At 45.7% G+C, this 10,889-nt stretch overlaps 1 long non-coding RNA gene across 3 annotated transcripts in view; it reads right to left on the bottom strand.

Annotated features, from left to right (window-relative positions):
* Positions 1–5,080: 5,080 nt before the first annotated feature.
* Positions 5,081–10,889, bottom strand: part of LOC138526132 (uncharacterized) — a 186,674-nt gene continuing 180,865 nt past the window's right edge. For all 3 annotated transcript variants that reach the window (XR_011283503.1, XR_011283504.1, XR_011283505.1), the window contains one exon: positions 5,081–5,332. This is a non-coding gene — a long non-coding RNA (uncharacterized lncRNA). The remainder of the gene's footprint in view (positions 5,333–10,889) is intronic.

The raw sequence follows: 10,889 nt of genomic DNA, 5'->3' as shown, positions 1-10,889 counted from the left end.
AGACAACATATTCTTTGTCATTTTTTGTGGCCTGCCATTACTGCTTGTGGTCTCGTGCAGAAGGGATGTGACCAAGCAGTTCGGGCTGGACTTCCCCTTTTGGGGTGGGGCCAAGCCTGATTTGCATATGGTCTTTCCCCTTCTGTAATGGCTTGGCAGGCAAAGAACGATGGTCTGGAGGGTTGCCCCGAGCAATGCCAGTGGTTAAGATTCAGTCTAAACCTTCCAGCCATCACCTCTTTGTTTTTGCTTTGTCACCCCGAGTGGGACGGGTATGCCCAGACGTGGGTCCCGTTTCTGCTGGGCCTAGAGACCCAAGCTACTGCTCACCGATGAGCCCCAACAAGGGTGAAACATGTTTGGGGATGCTTGTGGTCTCGTGCAGAAGGGATGTGACCTAGCAGTTCGGGCTGGACTTCCCCTTTTGGGGTGGGGCCAAGCCTGATTTGCATATGGTCTTTCCCCTTCTGTAATGGCTTGGCAGGCGAAGAACGATGGTCTGGAGGGTTGCCCCAAGCAATGCCAGTGGTTAAGATTCAGTCTAAACCTTCCAGCCATCACCTCTTTGTTTTTGCTTTGTCACCCCAAGTGGGACGGGTATGCCCAGACGTGGGTCCCGTGCCTGCTGGGCCTAGAGACCCAAGCTACTCCTCACTGATGAGCCCCAACAAGGGTGAAACATGTTTGGGGATGCTTGTGGTCTCGTGCAGAAGGGATGTGACCTAGCAGTTCGGGCTGGACTTCCCCTTTTGGGGTGGGGCCAAGCCTGATTTGCATATGGTCTTTCCCCTTCTGTAATGGCTTGGCAGGCAAAGAACGATGGTCTGGAGGGTTGCCCCGAGCAATGCCAGTGGTTAAGATTCAGTCTAAACCTTCCAGCCATCACCTCTTTGTTTTTGCTCTGCCATTACCTCCACCATTAAACGGCACATAGAATCTTGTCTTCCATTCGCTCCAACTAAAGAAGCTAAAGATAAGCCTGCAGGCCTCCTCTTGCAACCGTAATTGCCTTCAAGACCGTGACAAAAGATTGCAACATATTTCATAGTACGATTATTGAGGTCCCAGGGCTGTAACACAATCATGGTAACCATTGATTACTTTTCTAAAATGGCTCAATGTTCACCATTAGCCAAACTTCCAACTGCCACAGAGATGGCCCTTATTTTCTACACTGGCAGATTCAGGTTACATGGCTTACCTGAGACAATAATTTTCGATTGCAGATCACAATTCATTTCACGGTTTTGGGCAGATCTGTGTCGATTCACTGGTATTCAGAGAGCCATGTCCTCTGGTTATCACCCACAAAGTAATAGAGTCACAGAAAGGGTGAACCAAACCCTGGAACAATATCTTCGATGTTTTGCTACCAAAGTGGATGATGATTGGGTCACTCTTCTCCCAGTAGTGAAATTTTCATACAACTCTGTTCATGCCTCCACAAAAGTGAGTCCTTTCTTTTATTCCTATGGGTATCACCCAACTGTTTTTTCAGTACAAACCTTTGAACCCACTACCCTCCCATCAGTGGAACAATAGAATGCAGACATCCAAGCCATTCATAAGCTTGCAGTGGAGCAGTTGGGCTTTGCTCGACAAACTAGGAAACACTATGCTGATCGCAGAAGAAAGGAGGCTCCATCTTACAAACCTGGTGATCAGGTTTGGCTTTTGTTCAAAATACCTACCTTGACACATCTGTTCAAAGAAATTGTCCCCTAAGTATTTTGGGCCTTTTCAGATAACTCATAAAGTCAATCCAGTGGTGTATGGTCTTCAACTACCCCCTTCTTGGCATCAGATTCATTCCATCTTCCATGTTTCCTTGTTGAAACCATACCATGAACCTACCTTTCACAAAAAGCACTGCCTCACCCCGTGCTGGTTAATCAGGCCCCTGAGTAAAAAGTATACCGCTTCTGCGATTCCCGCTTCCGTCATGGCAAACTTCAGTATCTAGTTGATTGGAAGGTGTACCCCCCCCAGCGAACGCTCTTGGGAACCTAGTGCCAATATACATGCCCCCATCATGGTACGGCATTTCCATGTGTCACATCCATGGAAGCCAGGAGGCATGAGCCATCGAAAGGGTCATAATGTCATGTATAGACCCCTCAAACCCTGGTCCCTGTGGTCAAAGTGGAGGCTCCCCTATAGACGCTCTCTTAACATGCTCCATTCCAAGAAGGTGCCCTTATTCTTCATACCTCATGAGATATCTACACGTCCATTATGGTGCTCTGCTAGCAATATCGTGTGTGACCACGTTGCCACATCAGTTATCAGCCTCAGTCAGGCCTGATTCAGAGCGTCTCAGCGTTAATGTAATTCTTGTCTCTGCGCTTCTCGATTTTTCCATTCTTCGTGAATTCTACTGATACTGCCTTCTCCATTGCTCCATATGCCTTTGCTTCCTGGACCTCCCTCTTGCTCTCTCGTCTTCTGTGTCTGCCCGTTTCCTGGATTGTGCCTTCTATCATTGTACTACTCCTGCTTGCACACCGCATCCTGGATGTTTACCCACTGTATTTGTGCACCATTTCCTGGACTATGCTTTCTACATTTGTGCTGTTCCTGCTTGCATCTAGCTTTCCCGACTTTTGCCTACTGTGTTTGTGCTGCCTTCCTACCTGCACTCTTCAGACCTCTAGAGGCCCACCTCTCTCACTGGGGTCGTATTTGGATAGTCTTTCTCCGTATTTGCATAGTCTTTGTGTATTTAACCTGGTTACCTGGGGTTTAAGTAACCACAATCTACTTGCCTGGCCTTTCAGTCTGCAAGACCCACACTGATTCCATGTCAGGCTTTGACCCTTCTGGGTTTTCCTAACTGGTGGTTGGCCCTTGGTATTCCCCTGTCTGGTGGGACATTCATTGAGCAGGGTGGCGTCCAGAGACAAATGCCCGTTCCTACATGAATGCCAGAACAAGACTCCTAAACCGACACAGGTGAGACTACAACCTCATATCTTCGAAAGTTCCATTTGGCAGTCTGATTCTGAACCTGAACCTAACACTGGTGTGCTCAAATGGCTCATGGAAGCTGGTCTGGCTCATGGCTCGTTCACTGTTGATTACCATGACAGCTTTCCACTACTTTGCCTTTCTAAGTTCCTGGATATTAGCACCCCGCAAGTGGGAGCCAGCTGATCAGGTGGCTGCACCCGCGGGCTGATATTCCCGATCTAGCCTATGTTCCAAGCCGCCATCCTCAACCCCACTTACCTGATTGTGGCGGCGACGCCACCCCAGCCGCTGCAGCAGCAGCACCCCTACTTCTTCCTTTTCAATCCTTACAATGACAGACAGACCAGAGGCCAGCTCCAGATATAAATGTCACTGCGTGGAACATTCATTCACATCACACATAACATTCTACTGTGACCAAACATAACATTCCACTGTGACTCAGACTACTCTGCCATCAACAACACGTCAGCCTCCAGATACATTACACTACAACACACTACTTGCTCTATTCACTTTTACAAGGGGAAAAACAGTTTTTCTTCATTGCAAAATGCTTATGCAATGTGGAGTTGGGCAACACCTGAATTATCCAGACCCATCTGTATTACACAAGCAACACAACTAGTACTATGTGCATGCGCTTAGTGTTTAGCACCATTGAAAACGGTGGCTATACTGAGCTCTTGGAGGATCATGAGACCATCGGTATGTCTGTAGCTCTGGTACAGAGACATGACAGCTTGCTTCAAACAAGATGGAACCCCCTCCAAGCGACTCAACGCGGAGGCTAGGCAGGTGGCAAAAAGAGTTAGCCATAGCAATTCAGAAAACGGGGGGAGGTGCATTACTGCGCAAAACTGTAATTTCGCACACAATTAAGCTAAAAGCAGCACATTGTTAGGAAAGAACACGCTAAAGCGTCCTTGATGCATTTCAGTTCCTTTTCCTCTGCAGGCAAAACATGAACAAAAGGCCCACTCTTAATACCAGCGCTGTGCGGCGTAATGAAACAATAATTACACTCATTATCACATACTGAACAGTAACAGTGCCAGCACACCTGATTTTTGCAAATTAAGGGGCTAAATGATATGATTACTAATTACTATTGCATAAAAACATTAATTACCTTTAGCAATGGCGGACTGCAACAATTATGTTTTATTACTACAGATTTGAATTGATGAAAAAGCACAGTTCGCCTTCTTCCCATTCAATTAACAATATCAAATGCAGAGACCTCAAGTTGCCCTATGTCAACTTGAGTATGACTTCTTCCACTCATGCTTATTCATGCATTGTCTCATGTGTAGTTCTGCACTAGTCTGAAATACCTGAACGCAATGATGAATACTTTATAAGGGGGCCAAACTGTGATGCGCCATGTGCGCGAAGATTGGCCATAGTTTCTCCAGAGACATGTAACGTGTACATCAGTCCTTTAATTCAGGAGTCTTTAAACTGACCTCTCCAGACGTTTTGGACTACAACTCACATGACCTTTGACCAGGCTGTTGGGAGTTTTAGGCAGAAACATCTGGCGAGCCAAAGGACCCCTGCAATAATTGAACACATTCACTAACGACCCATTTTGCTGCCTGTGTAATACAGCAAAGATGTCTGCACTGGGGCAAACATTAAGCAGGTTTATTGTTGTACTGTGTGTGCAGTGCGACTTAAAAAGAAACAATGTTTGCTTCCGACTAAGTCCCAACTTTCACAAAGGCAAAGTGGAGCAATATCCTGTTCTTGTTCCTTGTTTACATAAACCTAAACTAAAGGAAAATCTATGTGTGCGCTATGTTCACTAGTCTTGCTTCAGAGGGTTATTTCTAAGGATGCGTACTACATTTTTGAAAGAGCCAATTCACTTTAATGCCTCTCAGGCTGGCAGAATTAATGGAAAAAAAAGAAAAACGATTTCCCTCAATTGGAAACATCTTTCTGTGTTATTGATTGGGGCAAAACCTGCTTGCTTCATTCCACATTATAAAATCAACAAAATTGTCTCTTAGTGCATTTGCTCAAATTTTAGTAATGGTGCAAACACATAAGAACATTAAAGTAATGCAGATGTATTTATGTATTTATGTATTTATTTATTTGAATTTATAAAGCGCACAGCGGTCCTGAGGCATCGTGCCGCTGTTACAGCGGATTCACTTACATACAGATTCACAGATACAGCATGCATTGTGTCGCTCTTACTTATTTCATGCATGTAACAAATCTGCCATAGTTAAAGGTTGTTGCATGTTCTCTAGTAATCCAGTTTTGCATCAAGAATAGGGGGGCCGTGAACATCTTACTTGCTTCTGTCTTGAACCCATGTATTCCAAAACTCCCTTTGATATAGAACCTGTACATTGAAATTAAGAAGTATTCATCATTACAAAGTATTCTTTTCCTTTTTCGTTTTTTTGTTTTTATAACATTTTCAACCTGTCCAAAAAAATGTTTTTAATTCATATGACTCAGACTTAATGTTTTCAAAAGCAGTTCATAAACATTCTAATTAATCTACAGCAGCACTTGCTAGAGGCATGGCTATACCGGAACATGTCAGAAGAAGGGCACGATCACACTGTCTTAAAGTTGGAAATACATTATAGAGTAAACACATTAGATACAGATACTATCAGCATGTAGCACGCACGTGAACACATTATATACCTCTGTCCTTTGGGCATATAAAAGAAAACACAGGTTACATGCGAGTGCCCTCAAGAGGTTTGTTAGCCATACATCTATCATTGTTCAATAACTTGCTGGTGAGACCAAATTAGGCCAAGCCCTCTGAGTGCGAAAGTAAGCCTTAGTAACGTGTTTATTGAGGAAGGCCAGATCTTTTATTTTCATAGAGGTGTACGGCTATATGAAACATGTCAAACTCTAAATAAAACACCAATGAACAAGAAAATAAAACAGATCTCTAAGGGGGCAATGTAGTCTTAATAACCTGTTTAGTATTAAGTATTAGCACCCTGGAAGGGGGCGCTTGCCAAGCAGGATGCTCGGAACACGGGCTTTATTGTATGCTCCAAGCAACCTGGGTGCTGCTAGCCATTGCTCCTTCCCCTCCCCCTCTTAGCATCCGTGTCGTTTCATATGCGGGTGCTAAGAGTGTGTCATTAAAAACAAAAGAAACGTATCTCGCTGTAAGGCCCGGCGCAGCACCGTGCTTTCCCAAGTCCGTTTCATTGTTGGTGACATCGCGGTCATCAATATTGAAAATGGACTTGGGGAACAACGGCACCGCACCGGCCCATGCAGTGAAGTACGTATCTTTTTCTTTTTTTTTTAAATGAAACCATTAGCACCCGTGCAAAAAATTACATGGGTGCTAATGGCGATATACACCTCACTGGCAGGACGACCTGTCGGTAACCGTGCCGCCACACGCTTAAGGGGTCCTTGCTTTACTCAGGCCCTTAACTTCGGTGGTGAGCTGCTACTGACGGGGTCAACCCACCGCCTCTGTGTATATCTCCCCAATATCTGATCTTTCACAAATACCAATCAATGGAAACATGTCAAATTCTAAATAAAAATAAAATTAATTTGAAAATAAAAATCGTTCTACCATGGTAAATTAGCTTTAGGAACTTGTCTTTTGAGTATTGCCAGATCCTTCACAGAAGTGCACATATACGCCTAATAGGAAATGTCAAACTATAAATAAAACACAAAATCTAGAAAACATGATCTACTACATGGCAATCACTCACTCTGTAACGTATTTCAGAGACTGGTCTATAACAGGCAATAGGCACCCTACAATGACATTGCAGACTAGGTGGTTTGAGTTACTACACCTATTTCCCGATATCAACATTTTGGCACGCATAAGGGCAGTCACCACCGATCAACTCCAGTGTGTAGCCATAGCATTTATTTTAGTCACTTGTCAAGTGACAGATTCTGGATTACCAATACTAAAATAATGTTGAACACATATACATATATGACTGCCATCCAGGCATGGCATTCTGCTAATGACCTCTGCCTTAATGCTAGTAAGACTGAGATCCTTCTCATTGGGACGCCTGCTCCCTGCTTCCCTCTGACTCTCTGGCCATCCTCCTTGGGCCCCCTCCCCCCACCCTCTTGAGTGGCAAGAAAACATGCGGTCATCTTCGACTCTTCTATCTCCTCTCTCTCTCCTTCTTCACTTGCATCACAGACCTTACCAAGAAGTCTGACTTCGAGCTACACCTCCTTAGAGCCATTCTCCCTTTCCTCACCTTTCCCCAGAAGCTCAACATCTCCAGACCTTTGGTTTGCTCTAGGCTTAACTACTGTAACACCCTCTTTCTCAATCTGCCTCTTTCCACACTGCCCCCTCTTCAACTAATCCAGAACAGGGCTGCAAGTCTTTTCCTTGGCCTCAAGCCCAGGGACCGCAAGCCCAGGGACCGCATCTTTCTAGCCCTAAAATCTCTCCACTGGGCCCTAAAATCACTCCACTGGCGCCCGGTGGCTGCAAGGATCAAATTCAAGGCCTCTGCATCATCCACATGGCTTTCTGGGGCCTGGCACCCCGCTACAGTCAACTTTCTCTCCCAAAATACCTCCCTGCTAGAGCCCTTCCATCCTCTAGCTTCAACTCTGTGCAGATCAGACGTTGGAACGGCCTTCATGGACTTGAGCCGGATCTCCCTAAGTTTCCAGAAACTTCTCAAGACCTTCCTTTTTTCCTCCTTTTTCCCTCTACCCTTCCCTTGCTAATATCCTCCTGCCACTGCACCTGGTCCCTGGTGCCTTACAGTGGCCAGGCCCACCTCATCCAGTCTTCCCCAGCACCCCTTAACCAGCACTTACCCCCATGGGACCCTCCCCGACTAGCCTAAATCTGGTCCCCCGTCCTCGCACTGTTTAACCCCTACCCCTGACTCCACCAGCACTTGCCCTCTTGGGCTCCCCGCAGCACTTGCCCTGCCTCTGGAGCCCCATCCGTCCTTTACTTCGCCCCCCCTTTCCCTTATCCCAGCCCCTCTGCCCTGTTAAATGATATGCTATGGCATTTGTAACGCGCCTATACACAAGTGTTTCAAGGCACAACGAGGCAAGGAGGGGGGAACAAAGGGGAGACAGACAACGATCCTACTAGGCCAGGTGTCATTCAGATCGCGAAGTGCATGGGTAGAGGGGAAGGGAAAAGTGCAAGGAGAAAGAGAGAGGGGAAAGTGCAGTACAGGGTTAGTAGAATACAAGATAAATAATAAGGGCCAGCTGGTGGCAAGTGCAAGGTAAGTGCAGACAAGTGCTGGGAAGGGGGCTGTAGGGATACAGAGACAGTCCCGCAGTGCAGGGGTTGCCAAGGAGGCAGTGCAAGGGGAGAGTGGCTGGGCCAAGGACCGAGATCGGTGAGTGGCCCAGTTGCAGATTCAGCGCAGTTTCAGTAATTTAGCAGGGGAGAGGGGGAGAGAAAGCAGAAGCAAAGAGGAAGGTTTTGAGGTGCTTTCGGAACCGGAGATGGTTCTCCTCAAGTTTCAGGGAGTCAGGAAGGCTGCCGCGGAGAGAGATCTACCCCCAACCCGTTGCTTGGAGAAGCGGCTGACCCTGAGGGAGTTGGAGGCAGATGAGCGAAGAGCTCGAGAAGGAAGATATTTAGGAAGAGAGAGTTGAAGGTATTTTGGCCCCAGGCCCAAGAAGGCCTTGCCGACAATGCAGAGGGTTGTGAACTTAATCCTCGCAGCCACTGGGAGCCAGTGTAGCGATTTCAGTCCCGGAGAGATACGGTCCCTGGGCCTGAGGCCAAGGACAAGTCTCGCAGTCCTGTTCTGGATGAGTTGCAGAGGGCGGAGAGTAGAGGCAGGCAGATTTAGATAGATGCTGTTACAGTAGTCCAGCTTCGAGAGGACCAGGGCTCTGGAGACAGTGAGCTTCAGTGGGAAGGAGAGGAAAGGAAGGATACCTCTGAGGAGGTGCAGCTGGTAGTGTGACTTCATAGAGACGTCAGATATGTGAGGAGAGAAGGAGAGTGTGGAGTCGATTACCCCAAGGTTTTTTGCCTTGCAGGTAGGAGCAGGAAGTTCTACCCCATCCCCCTGCACATATTGTCACTTGCATTGTCCGAATGTCACAAGGCCTGATAGGACCAATTATTGTTGTTTCTCCCCTGGCCCCACCCCATCTTTGTCTTGTGGCACCTTGAAATACTTGTGTATATGCGCCATACAAATGTCCAATAAATAAATAAATAAATACAAGTCTTGGTAGTATGTTCATCTTTAAAAAGATCAATTTGGCTTAGAAATGTAAATGAAGCCGTTTCCATCTCTTAATTCCTTTTGCAATTGTTTTGTATAAGAGATCAAGGATAAGGCTTAGAACCAATCAGAGTTACCTCAGGAAAAGCAATTTCCAGATATCATTTTACATTTCCAGATCATTCAATGGGTCCGCATGTTACGCTCTCTTAGTATAAGTCAAACATCAGGGCATTACTTGATTTTTTTCAAAAACAGTTTATATATATTTAATTAGTCATATTGTTGAATTTCTTCCATTGTGGGTATGATGAAATGGACTGGGTTGGTGGTTATCAACATCAATTTGTCTGCATTTCGTAACGTTTTATTTACCTTCAAGCCTTTATTACTCCTCAATTGCTGTGAGAATTGTAGCCAAAATCTCGATTGTCTCATTGTGAAGCAAGAGGACAGCCCTGTTTAACCCCTTTTATTATAGCAATGTCATCCGATAAATGTTTATTAACGACAATTCTTACTGTGAAGAAATTCAGTCTCACCTCTCCAAAGCATAAGACAAAATTCCAATGTTCTCAATGTGCTCAACGTGCTCATTAAATAACTGTACTGTATCAAATGCCTTCTCTGCACTCATGCTCATTAGCAGTCTTTTGATTATCAGCAAATGATCTAGCATATGGAATAATCCCTATCCCTTTCCCTATCTACCATATGGAATAATCCCTAGCCATATATTTGCAGTAAATGGAAAACAGGAAGATTGAGAGAATGAAAAAGCAACAGAATATTGTTCATAAGCGAAATGACAAGTGGAAAAAGCTGCTAATTCTTCCATTTCCTAAAGCTGAACTTTTAAACACTAGCCAGAAAGGGGGCACAGGCTTTCATTAAATGATATTCCATGGGAAAAATTAGTAACCTTAAGATGTAGACCATACATACAGTTTTTGATAAATCCAGGAATGTTTGGAGCAGATAATTAGATCTTAAGATATGCCTGAGAAAATGGTCTGAAACACTCTCTGATGTACCCAAAACGAATACAAATACTGTCCGTGATATGTTGTGCTGTTATTCATTGTCTTATTTTGTCGAATGTGGCTATAATACTGAGGAGTGTGGTGACGAAGGTTGAGGTTGTGAAGTTGTGAATGGCCTGTGTAAATAGCACAGGTTGTGTATTGGCTGATTGGTCTGACAGGGAGGTACAAGATACTAATGTCCTGTACTGTGAGTGACAGGGTGCTATGGGGGGAGGGTTGGGAAGAGTGGTGAGTGTAGGAGTGATGATATGTTAATGTTATGTTAAAGGGCATTTGTACTGCGCACTATCACCACCGGAGTGGTCCCCTGGCGCTCTGGCGGCTATGAAAGAGGAAGGGACGAGAGTTAGTGGGAGGAACTGGAAAAGGGCAAGAGAGCAGTGATGTGCTGTTGGCAGCCTCAGCCCGGTGGTTCCGTTGGCTGGGCCTGGAGTGTTTGCGGCCGGTAGTCGTCGTGTACTGTTGTGCGAATCTATGGGCCTCACTACACGGAAGGCGGTGAACCATGGCGCTATTAGCGCCATGGTTCATGCCGGTAAAATACCGGCACCGCCTTGGTGGAAAGGGGAATTACCGCCCCATTCCAAGGTTGGCGGGGCGGTAATTCCCCCTTCCACCATTGCCCTTTCCCATTCCCATTTTTGCCCCATAGGGATAA

Source organism: Ambystoma mexicanum, chromosome 7p (assembly GCF_040938575.1).
Source record: "Ambystoma mexicanum isolate Mex_15411 chromosome 7p, UKY_AmexF1_1, whole genome shotgun sequence".
Taxonomy (NCBI): Eukaryota; Metazoa; Chordata; class Amphibia; order Caudata; family Ambystomatidae; genus Ambystoma; species Ambystoma mexicanum.
The sequence above is the reverse complement of the archived record's forward strand: the minus strand, read 5'-3'. Positions and strand labels throughout refer to the sequence as shown.